This window comes from Panthera leo, chromosome A2, assembly GCF_018350215.1.
Source record: "Panthera leo isolate Ple1 chromosome A2, P.leo_Ple1_pat1.1, whole genome shotgun sequence".
In the NCBI taxonomy this organism is placed as follows: domain Eukaryota; kingdom Metazoa; phylum Chordata; class Mammalia; order Carnivora; family Felidae; genus Panthera; species Panthera leo.
In genome coordinates, this window is record NC_056680.1 from 139,242,742 (window position 1) to 139,254,756 (window position 12,015).

Genomic DNA, 12,015 nt, shown 5'->3' on the forward strand with positions numbered 1-12,015 from the left:
CGCCTTATTATTAACGTAGATGAGAAAGCACTTTTCCCTCTAAATGTCTAAATTTCTGAAGATATATCACAGATAGTGATTCAGGAAAATCAGCAGAGTATACAGAAAAAAAGTCTCCAAACCAGAAAGGTACATTACTTCTTAAATTTCTCAGGTGAAAAAAAGAGATGGTAATTACAAATAATAGTAATAAATAATGAGGAATAATAATAAGTGTTTTAAAGAAACACATTAAAGGAACACAATTACCCAAAACAGTTTCAATACTTCTTTTCTTTTTTTTCCCCTCTGTAACACTCTGTACAGTTCATTGAATGTTTTTTAGGAAATCATTTCTGTTCTTAAATTTCCTTAGGCCACCTGGTGAGACCATTTGAGCCTCACTTTCTTATCTTAGAGAATTTTACTTTATGAAATGATACCAAAAATGAAAAGCCATTTGTGTGACATTTAACAGAAATGGAGGAACAGTGGCTCTCAAACCAGATGGAGACTGAAGGAAAAACTCTTGACATTTGTCAGTGCCTCCTTTCTATGCCTTATTTTCTCTATTCTGTTGCTCTTCTCACCAGACTAAGGCTTGTAAGACCCTCCTACTGTGGTGCGAGGCTCTAGCCAGCTCAGTCCTCTGTGTGTGCCCCTTATTACAAAATGGTTACACCTTTTCTTTATGTCCAGAAAAGATCTGACAGGATAATTAACACTAGGCATGAATGACTGATATGAGCTGAATACCTCTCTAAGAGTCACCAGAGAATGACACTCTTAATGGGAGACTTTGGGCCCCTTGGCAACATATCTTAGGGTGTCCTTCAAATCACATCACATTGTTAACCAGTTCTACCACTGCCAAAGTGCACCCCTTCTTTGTACAGAAAAACATAACTCTCCTAATATATCACAACTGTGCTATGTTTTACCTATCTGATCTAAAATGAATTATGCCAATGTATAATCATGGATTAATTCACTTAAAACATGTTCTTTACAAATGCAAAAATATTAGAAACATTATTCATTTATTTAAAGTTATTATGTGCCAGGGAGTTTACATAACCACCTTGTTTAATCTTCAAAACTCAATACAAGGTATTGATATTGTAGGTATTGTTATAATTATTTCTCTTTTATAGATTTGGAAATTAAAATCTAAAGAGATGCAAAATGTCCCAGGTACTAAGTGATATAATAATGATTTAAACCCAGTTCTTTCTGGTTCCTAAGGCAATGATGTTTTCTTAACTATGTCATACGTCACCATAATGACTATTAATCTGAGACTAATACTAACCATCAGAACTAGAATTTGTATATAGACATGATTTGGTTGGCTTAGAAATTGTAACTATAGGGTTTGCTTTCTTTTTTATGTTCCTTGAGCCTTATTATTGAACATAACATGTGAAACTCAGGTTCCAGCATGAAGAAAAGAAAGATTCTTTCTTTATATATTCTGATTACCTGCATAAAGAAGTTAGGTTGACTAGGATATGTAAGCTGCATAGACAGTCTATACGAGTGGAGTGGAAATGTGACTATCCTACATGCTTCTCTCAGGCTTGTTTTCTGGGTATATATTTCTTATCCTACATTTGCTCCCAAACTTGTGCTTTTCTTCAGGCTTTTCCCTCTTCCAAGAATAGGCTTCCCTTCTCTAAATTTAAATCCCACCAATCCTTGAAGTGTGACTTGTAGCTTCGTCTCCAGTCTGCTGCCTTCTATAAACCCATCCTGACAGTTCCTGACTTCCCATGCACCCACCCAAGAGCCTCACTGGCCAAACAACATCCAAACAATCTGGAGTGCTTGACAAAGGTAAAGATCCCTGCCCTGTTGGGTCAAAATGTGGCTGCATGTTTAGATGGCTCCCAACATAGCTTTCATGCACACTAATATTTGAGAATCACTGACTTAGTATCTGTAAGGTACATTCCTGCCTGTAAGTAAACTGGCTTACCTGAATTACTATTTTATTAATACGTGTAAATCTTAAATCCTCAGTAAGATTGCAAACACTTTGAGTCCAGGGGACGTTAATTTACTCCCCTTATGTCTCTAGCAAGCTGCTGGAGACAAGTGAATATTCTGTGAAAAGTTTCTCTAAACTTACCTACAGATATAGACAAGTGGGAACTGATTAGCCTCATTGCTGAGAGAGTATGGTTTCTAAGAGGAATTCTTCAATAGTGTATTAGGTCTGCAAAGAGACATGGCTTGTCCCATGGGGGAATATCTGCTGCATTGCAAATATACCCACAAAGTGTGCATACTCAGTATATACTTTGACTAGAAAAAAAAAAAGTCAGAATGCTTTTACTATTGGTGAAAGCAGATAGGCACATTTGTATTTAAAACAAACAAACTAACTAACAAACAAACAGGGGCGTCTGGGTGGCTCAGTTGGTTAAGCGTCCAACTTCGGCTCAGGTCACGATCTCACAGTTTGTGGGTTCGAGCCCCGTGTCGGGCTCTGGGCTGACGGCTCGGAGCCTGGAGCCCGGAGCCTGCTCCGGATTCTGTGTCTCCCTCTCTCTCTGCCCCTCCCCTGCTCATGTTCTGTCTCTGTCTCAAAAATAAATAAAACATTAAAAAAAAAAAAACAACAACACTGCGTTTGCTTCAATTATGTGCTCCTATTTTCATTCCTTGAATTTTTAGACTTCAAGGTGCATGCCAGTCTTAGTTGATTGCTATTGTTAGACAATTAAGTCAAGGAATGTAGGTCAGATTTTCTCCTTACAGTTCATTTGTTTCTAAGCCTCGACTAGTTCCTAATTTTGACACTCATTCATGGTGCATCTCCATTTATATATTCTAGTTACATTTATAAATTCCACAACTTCCGGACCCTGCTCTGTGAAGGGTTTCACTCTCTGAATGATGTATGTGAGCTGTGCCCCAAACCCCTTTTTGATATTATGAAAACTAAGATGCTTTTTCCCCCTCCTAACTGGCATTTAGTGGTCATTTTCCTTAGTACTTTTTAGTATTTTCAATTTCTTCTTGCCCACTTTTCTATTCTTTAAGATGATGAATTCTCGGGGCGCCTGGGTGGTTCAGTTGGTTGAGCGACCAACTTCGGCTCAGGTCATGATCTCATGGTTTGTGATTTCGAGCCCCGCGTCAGGCTCTGTGCTGACAGCTCAGAGCCTGGAGTCTGCTTCAGATTCTATGTCTCCCTCTCTCTCTGCCCCTCCCCCTCTCAGGCTCTGTCTCTCTCTCAGAAATAAACATTAAAAAAAAAATTAAAAGATGATGAATTCTCTTGATGAAAGTGAAACATATAGATAATATATACGGGAACATTTCCAGGCCCACATCAATGAACTGCATCAGTTTTTATTTTTATTTCCTAATGTAAAGGATAAAGTCATTATTTAGAGAAAGACAGTCTGCCCTGGAGACTCCAGATTCCTGCCTAACTCCTAAATTCGTACGCTGATTATTAACCACAACTTCAGTAATCATTCTTCTGATGTCATGAGGTAAATGGCTGACTGAACAGTGAAGACTGAACTGTGACCTGTGGGTGAGGACCTGAACTCCCATGAACTGAGAAGCAAAGCAAATTCCAAAAGAAGACCTATTTCCAGCAAAAAAAGAGCAGTTGCCAGAGCAGTTTAGTACTCCAGCCAGAAACAACTGGTCACACCCTCTACCAGGGTGGGAGGAATGTTTTCCCTTGACCAACGCTGGCCACATCTTTATCCTGGGTTCTCTAGGAGATGAAAGGAAAAATCTAAGGATAGAGGGAGGAAGAGAGAAATGTTGAGAAGGGAAGAGGACAAAGGACATTCCGGAGTATTGAGCAGATCATTACAAAAGTGAATTGCCTGGAACACTGTTTACTTCCGTTCCTTGCCCACCTCTCCCCACCCTGCCCAATCACCTTGTGTGACAGTTATGTTCCAACCGTCTTCACACACAAGACATATCGTCATCCTCGTGATATTCAGAGGAGAGCCCAGGACTCCTGGATGTAGCATTGTTATCAGCACCTAGATGAGAAAGCACACCAGAGTTTCAGGGGCTCTGAGAGGATTGCTTATGATTCCAGAACGCCCCAGCAATGGAAGCTAAGGAGCCACAGAAAGAGCCCACGTGATCCCAGCTGATCCAAGTGTTCAGTCCTCTTGTAAAGTCAGAAGGATTTCATATAGTTCAAAGTAAGCAGTTAGAATCTGCTTTTGGGTATAGCTAGAGAGACCAGTTTAAAGAAACTAGTGAGGTAAAAATTTTCCCCTAGTAATCTCAATTCTGCTATGAATTCACTGTTGTTCACAGCCATTAGGTCTGCTTTTCCTATCTCAGGAAAAAAAAACACATTGGTATTTCTCCCATCATTTTTACTACCAAAAGTCCATTTGAGCTTGGGACATCTCCTGTCCTCGATGACAGTGAACAGATAAAGTGTTAACATAGTTCCTAATGGTGATTTCATTTTAAGTTTAGTAGGTGGCACTGACACCATCCAGCTTACTGTCAAGCTGACCCATCTTCCTTGGAAGTTATTTTTGACCTAAGTGTAGAATATTTTATAATATGTCATTAACATGAATACAGGAAGTTAGCCAGGCTGCCCTCTTGGAGCAATTTTCTGTTGGCATAGCTACAGCATTCACTCTTCTTCACCACATGGGCTTTATTATTTGGGTTTGGCAGCTTTCGGTTCAAAATGGTTGCTTATAGAGGAAATTCATTGTTTAAAGGAAGGAAATGTGTGCCTTGTGACAACTCAAGACCTTATGAAGAAACATACCAACGTTTATTCTGACAAGTTATTTACGCTTACATTCTTGTCCATTTTCTTTCACCAAAGATTCACAGAGGTGCATTTTCAGAACAATATTTTCTTCTCAATTTCTATGATTGTACAGTTAAATCACATTAATTTACAACACAGCTTAAATTACACTTTTGGTCTGGATAAACATGATAAAAAATGACAGTGGTCAGTAGTTTAAACTCTGGGAGATTTTGTTTGTTTGTTTGTTTATATTTTTTAGTGTTTATTTTAGAGAGAGAGAGAGAGAGAGGAGAGAATGAATGGGGGAGGGGCAGAGAGAGAAGGAGGCACAGAATCTGAAGCAGGCTCCAGGCTCCAAACTGTCAGCAAAGAGTCTGACACAGGGCTCAAACTCACGAACTAGGAGATCATGACCTCAGCCGAAGTGGGATGCTCAACTGACTGAGCCACCCAGGTGCCCCTAAACTTTGGGAGATTTTGAAAGAAATGAAGCTAATAAAATGGACCCCTTCTCATGAGTGAACTGATGTGAATAAAGTATGGTGCCACCACAAGAGAGCTTACCATTGAATGAGGAAGACGCCACGTACACAGCAAAGGACTCCTTATGGCTTAGTACAGCATAAGACATGTCCTATGGGAAGACAACTAATTTTGACTGTTCTGCTAGCTTTCATAACAATGTCTATTTTCCTAGCCCCTAAAGTAACTGATTAGAAATTCTCACAGCAAGAGTCTTGACCTAATGTGGCTTCCTCTACATTTGGGGAATCACAGTACCTCTGGTTTGGAAAATTGTTTGGCCTCTGTGAAATATTGGTGGGAAAACCCGTTTTTGTTTGTTTGTTTGTTTGTTTGTTTTAGCCCATTCTTTCCCCTCCCCAAGTTTGTTTGTGTATATATGTATGTATATGTATGTAAGTAATCTCTATACCCTATGTGGGGCTCAAACTCACAACCCTGAGATCAAGAGTCGTATGCTCTTCTGACTTAGCCAGCCGGGCAACCCTAGCCCATTCTTGAATGCCTTTAATGATAGACGAATCATCCCTCATTCCATATTTAAATATCCCCTAATCTAATCTCTGTTCGATTTTTTTTCCCTGAGACTGAGCCAAAATTTGTCTTCCTGTAACTTCCACCTGCTTTTTAAATTTTGCTTTTTGGGATCATGGGGCTGGAGTCGGGAGGTGGAAATCAAGCTCTACTTCCACATGACAGTCTTTATTATTTGAAGTCTTCTCTTACCCATTTGCTTCAACTGTTCCTCGTGTCTCAAATTTCAAGTCTTCTCACTAGCCTGAGCACTCTTCTCAGATTAAAAGCAGGAACTAGTTTTTTCTATACCTCTGGCCTGAGTTCACAGCTCTACTGTAGATGCTGTTCAGCAGACAGGAACAGTTCTTATGTGGTTCTTATAGTAATGCAGGCTGCACTGCAGAGTTTGGTTTGCATTGCCGTATTACATTGCTGAAACATTTTGAGCTTACCATCCAATAAACATTCAAAATATTTTTCTATATGGTGTAGCTTAGTAATCTCTATTTTGTCATACTGATAGACACAGAAAATTTTCCCTATTAATTTCTCTCTTCTTAGATTTTTATAGGTTTTAAATTGCCATGACTTCTGTCATTCATCACATGCATGCTAAACACATATTTAATATTAGCACCCTGCATATTTTTATCTAGATTCATCAATAATATATTCAACAGGTTCCTTTCTCCAGATACCTTCCTTCAAGTTGACACTCTTGCATTAGAAAGCAGCTCTTGGACAATATCATTAACTCAGGTCTACTTCATTGTCTTCTTTGAGTAGACATGCGCTAATTTTAGTAGAATGTAGTCCATTCTAGAATCTGGCCCAAGATTGACCTTTCACTCACTGATGTACAGTTAATAGCAATGACTTTTGCCTTGTTGGCATTTTTCTGTCTCCTGTCTTCAAGCACAAATCCACATTTCTCATAAAATTTTTGAAATCTACTTTCCCAGAAGCCTCTGCTACACATCTGATTATGTCTACCCTCTACTCTTTAGTTAGCATAAATGCCAAAAAAGGATATAAACAGCTTTTTCTAAGGCATAAGTTACTTTCAACTTCACTAAACAATTATTCCTTTATATCTTGAAATACATTTTTGTCTGGATAAGAAGTGTTAGTAACTATACTTATTGTACTATGGATTTCTCCGAAGAAAGGAGGACTATCCATTAGTAATTACTCCAAAATTAGGAATGTTCATATTTTCTAGAAAGGAAATGCCATCAGTATTAAATATGTGTGAATGCATATATGTGACTCTATAAACAGACACCCAAGAGATCACATGTGGAGTTAATATGAACCGAGTATAATTAGAAACCACTAGTATTTTTCCTCTTGGCCACTCTTTCCTCTCTTTTGTTCTGTAGGGATGTTATCTACTACGCAAACTCAGCATCAGCCACTCAGGGATCTTGGCAGAACTTCCTGGAGCAGGAGAGAGCCTGGACTGGGAAGTACCAAGGCTGAGAGAGTGAATGGATCTCAGACCTTCCCCTTAGGGAAAAGAGGCATCACCCGAAAGTATAAAGACCCAAGTAGGCACCTCAAAAAAGTAAAAAAAGAAATACTATACAATCAAGTAATTCCACTACTATTCACCCAAAGAAAATAAAAACACTCATATGAGAAGATAATATGTACCCCACGTTTACTGCAACATTATTTACAACAGCCAACATATGGAAGCAACCTAAATTTCCATTGATAAATGAGTGAATAAGGAAGATGTGGTATATATCTATATTTATATATTTATACATACATAGAATATTACTCAGCCATAAAAAAGAATGAGATCTTACTATCTGCAACAACATGGATGAACCTGGAGGGTATTATGCTAAGTGAAATAAGTCAGACACAGAAAGACAGATACCGTATGATTTCACTTATATGTGGAGTCTAAAAAACAAAACAAATGAACAAACAAAAAAACAGAAATAGACTCATAAAGGAGAAGGATGGGAGTATCCCCCCCAAAACTAATATTCTCTAACATCTGATTTTTATACTACTAGGAGCATTATTCTAATATTTGGCCATGTATAAAATTCATCTTTCAATGGTCACTTTAATCATTCTCAACTTCAAGACTCTCTCTATATCTAAAACATTTAAGGCAGCTGCCTGCTATTCCCCCATCCCATACTTTCATAGAAGACAATTATTTGATTTTCATTTTTTTATTGTGATATTCCCTTGGTCTGATAGCCTCATGGCAACTCTTTTCATCTTAACCTTGCTGCCTACTTTCTGTTGCCTTAGTTAACGTATCATTATGATAACTGACAGGTCAACTCTTATATTGGGAGAAGCACTCCAGTTGTTTACTAAGCAGATAGGTTCTCTAAATATGTGTTGTATCTGGACAGTTACTGCCGGTTTTAAAGTGCCTTCCATTTTTCAACTCTTTCAAGACCTTGCCTATAGTCTCCTACTAATTTTCCTCATTGCCTTATTACTTCTCTGTGGGCATTCCCCAGATAAATAAATTTACCTTTGTAGCCTTCATTATTCTCCCTTAAAAAAAAAAAAAAATCAAGGATTTAGGGGCGCCTGGGTGGCTCAGTTGGTTGAGCAACCAACTTCAGCTCAGGTCATGATCTCTCCGTTTGTGGGTTTGAGCCCCGCATCAGGCTCTGTGCTGACAGCTCAGAGTCTGGAGCCTGCTTTGGATTCTGTGTCTCCTTCTCTCTCTGACCCTTCCTGGCCCACACTCTGTCTCTCTCAAAAATAAATAAATGTTAAAAAAAATGTTAAAAAATCAAGGATTTACATGATCTCACAGCTCTTACATTCTGTATTTCTAGAGCTGATTTATATTCAAAAAAATTCTTCTCAATATATACATTAAAATTTTTCTTTCAAAAAATGTAGAATTCTCAAAACTTTCTAGGAAAATGTACAGATTTCTAACCTTTGATGCTATGTTTCTCCTAAAAATGAAAAAAAAAGAACTATTAACAATGTAAAAGAAACTATCCAAAGTCCATCCAAACAAATAGCCAAGAGATTTGCTACCTAAAACAACCTTTGTCACAATCTACTGTCATTTGTCAAGAAATCCAATCTACACAGTATAAAGGAAACGTTCAGATGATTTTACACAGAATCATTCATTTTTTCATAGACCCAGCAGCTTGCTGTGATCACTCATCCTGGAAGATGTTTTCATAGACATTTAGTAAACTGTTTCTCAGGATTAACTTCTGAGTAACTTCATTGTCACTTGTTTTCACTAATTATTTGGCAGCCAGTGCTCCATCTGGGAATGTGCACTTTGAAATTGAGCAAAAGGTGCAATTAAGTAGAGACTAATTTGGAAGCAATGAAAATTGAGGTAAAAGTAAAACTACTCTGATGAGGGTGAGGAGGATAATTCAATGGGGAAAGGAGAGTTTTTTTCTATAAATAGTGCTGGGACAACTGGATATCCATATGTACAAAAATTAAGTTGTATCCCTGACTCACACTATATCCAAAAATTAATTCAAAATGGATGAAAGAGCTAAATGTAAGAGCTGAAACTATAAAACTCTTAGAAGAAACACTGGTTTAAATATTTGTGACCTTAGATTTGGCACTGGTTTATTTATTTAATCCTTTTTAGTTCATTGATTTATTTTGAAAGAGAGGGAGAGAGAGTGCACGTGAGCAGGGGAGGAGCAAAGAGACAGAGGGAGAGAGAGAATCCCAAGCGGGCTCCTTGCTGTCAGCACGAAGCCTGACGCAGGCTCAATCCCACACACTGAAATCATGACCTGAGCTGAAATCAAGAGTCAGATGCTTAACCAACTGAGCCACCCAGGAGCCCCTGTTTCTTTCCTTCTTTATTTACATTTACTCATTCATTCAGTCATGCTGTTGTTTGGTTTATCTAGTGTATTTTCTTAATTGAGATATAACTGACTTATTATATTAGTTTCAGGTGTACAGCATAATGGTTTGGCATATTTGTATTTATTGAGAAATGATCACCAGGAGTCTAGTTAAAATCTATCATCACACAGTAACAAACTCTCTTCCTTGTAATGAGAACTTTTAAGATCTACTCTCTTAGCAACTTTTAAATGTAACACTACAGTACTATTAACTATAGTCATAATGCTGTACATTACATGCCCATGACTTATTTATTTTGTAATTGGAAATTTGTATCTTTTGACCACCTTCACCCATTTCTCCAACCCTGGCATTGTTTTCTTTAGATATGATACCAAAACCACAAGTAACCAAAGAAAAACTAGACAAATTGGATTTCATCAAAATTAAAAATGTCTGCGCTCCAAAGACACTACCAAGAAAGTGAAAACACAACCCATAAAATGAGAGAATATATTTATAAATCATATATCTGATAAGGGTGTCATATCTAGAATGTATATATTTTTTATTTTTTTAAGTTTATTTATTTATTTTGGGAGAGAGAGATGGAAAGAGAGAGCATGAACAGGGGAGGGACAGAGAGAAGAGGGAGAGAGAGAATCCCAAGCATGAGGCTCAAACTCACGAACCATGAGATCATGACCTGAGCTGAAACCAAGAGCTGGACCCTTAATCGACTGAGCCACCCAGGCACCCCTAGAATATATTTTTAAAAATTACAATTCAACAGTAAAAAGACGATACAATTAAAAAAAATTTTTTTTAATGTTTATTTTTGAGAGAGAGAGAGAGACAGCATGTGAGTGGGAGAGAGGCAGAGAGAGGGAGACACAGAATCTGAAGCAGCCTCCAGGCTCTGAGCTGTCAGCACAGAGCCCGACGTGAGGCTCAAATTCACGAACCGTGAGATCACGACCTGAGCCGAAGTCGGAAGCTTAACCGACTGAGCCACCCAGGCGCCCTGACAATATAATTTTTTTAACAGATTTGACAGATTTTTCTGAGTCAGATTTCAACAGACATTTCTGTAAAGAAGATACACAAATGGCCAATATGCATACAAAAATGTGCTCGTGATTATTGGTCACCAAAGAAACGCAAATCAAACCATAACAGAATACTACTTCAAACTCACTGGGGTGGCTACGATTAAAAAAAAAAACAAAACAAAACAGATAATAACAAATGTTGCCAAGAATACAGAAGAACTGAATCCCATACACAATTGTTGGGAATGTAAAACTGCAGCAGCTTTGAAAAACAGTTTGGAATTTTCCCAAATGTTAAATATTAAATTGCCATACAACCTAGCAATTCCACATTTAGGTATATACCCAAGAGAAATGAAAACATGTCTGGACACAAAAACCTGTATATGAATGTTCACAAGAGCATTTTTTACAGGATTTTTGAAAAGTGGGAATGATCCAAATGTCCGCTAAAAGATGAATGGGTAAACAAAATTTGGTCTAAGCATACAATGGAATATTATTAAGCCATAAAATAGAATGAGATTCTGATACCTGCTACACCTGATACCTGCTACTTGTTACAATTATAAACCTTGGTAACATTATGCTCAGTAAAAGAAGCCAGATATAAATGGCTGCTTATTCCACAATAACATATATATGAAATGCCCAGGATAGGCAAATCCATAGAAACAGAGAGTAGATTAGTGGTTGCCAAGGGTTGGGGAAAGGGGAAAGTGGGGAGTAATTACTAATGGGCATGTGGTTTCTTTTTTGGTTATGAAATTATGCTGAAATTAGACAGTGGTGATAACTGTACAATTTTGTGAATATATGAAAAAACACTGAATTGTACACTTGAAGAGTGAACATTGGAGCATGTGAGTCACATCTCCATTTAAGAAAAGATAAAACTGGGGCGCCTGGGTGGCGCAGTCGGTTGAGCGTCCGACTTCAGCCAGGTCACGATCTCGCGGTCCGTGAGTTCGAGCCCCGCGTCAGGCTCTGGGCTGATGGCTCGGAGCCTGGAGCCTGTTTCCGATTCTGTGTCTCCCTCTCTCTCTGCCCCTCCCCCGTTCATGCTCTGTCTCTCTCTGTCCCAAAAATAAATAAAAAAAAAAAAAAAAAAAAAAAAAGAAAAGATAAAACTACTCAAAATGGCATAATAAATGTGAAATTATTTGAAAAGTACAAAGCACTTTGTGAGCAGTCCTCAAACATTCTGTCTCAGATGCTCTATGCTCTTACTTAAACATTTTTTCATATGCCATTAGAAAATAAAGCTGAGAAAAACTTTACATATTTAGCAATTTGCTTAATACCAAAAATAATAACCCCATTATAGGCTAACACAAATAA

General features: G+C 38.0%; 1 protein-coding gene across 4 annotated transcripts in view; it reads right to left on the reverse strand.

The window, feature by feature from the left end:
• Positions 1-12,015, reverse strand: part of SLC13A1 (solute carrier family 13 member 1) — a 233,938-nt gene that overhangs the window by 97,785 nt on the left and 124,138 nt on the right. For all 4 annotated transcript variants that reach the window (XM_042923367.1, XM_042923373.1, XM_042923380.1 and 1 more), the window contains exon 3: positions 3,890-3,998. The gene's annotated coding sequence lies outside the window, so the exon portion shown is untranslated. The remainder of the gene's footprint in view (positions 1-3,889; positions 3,999-12,015) is intronic.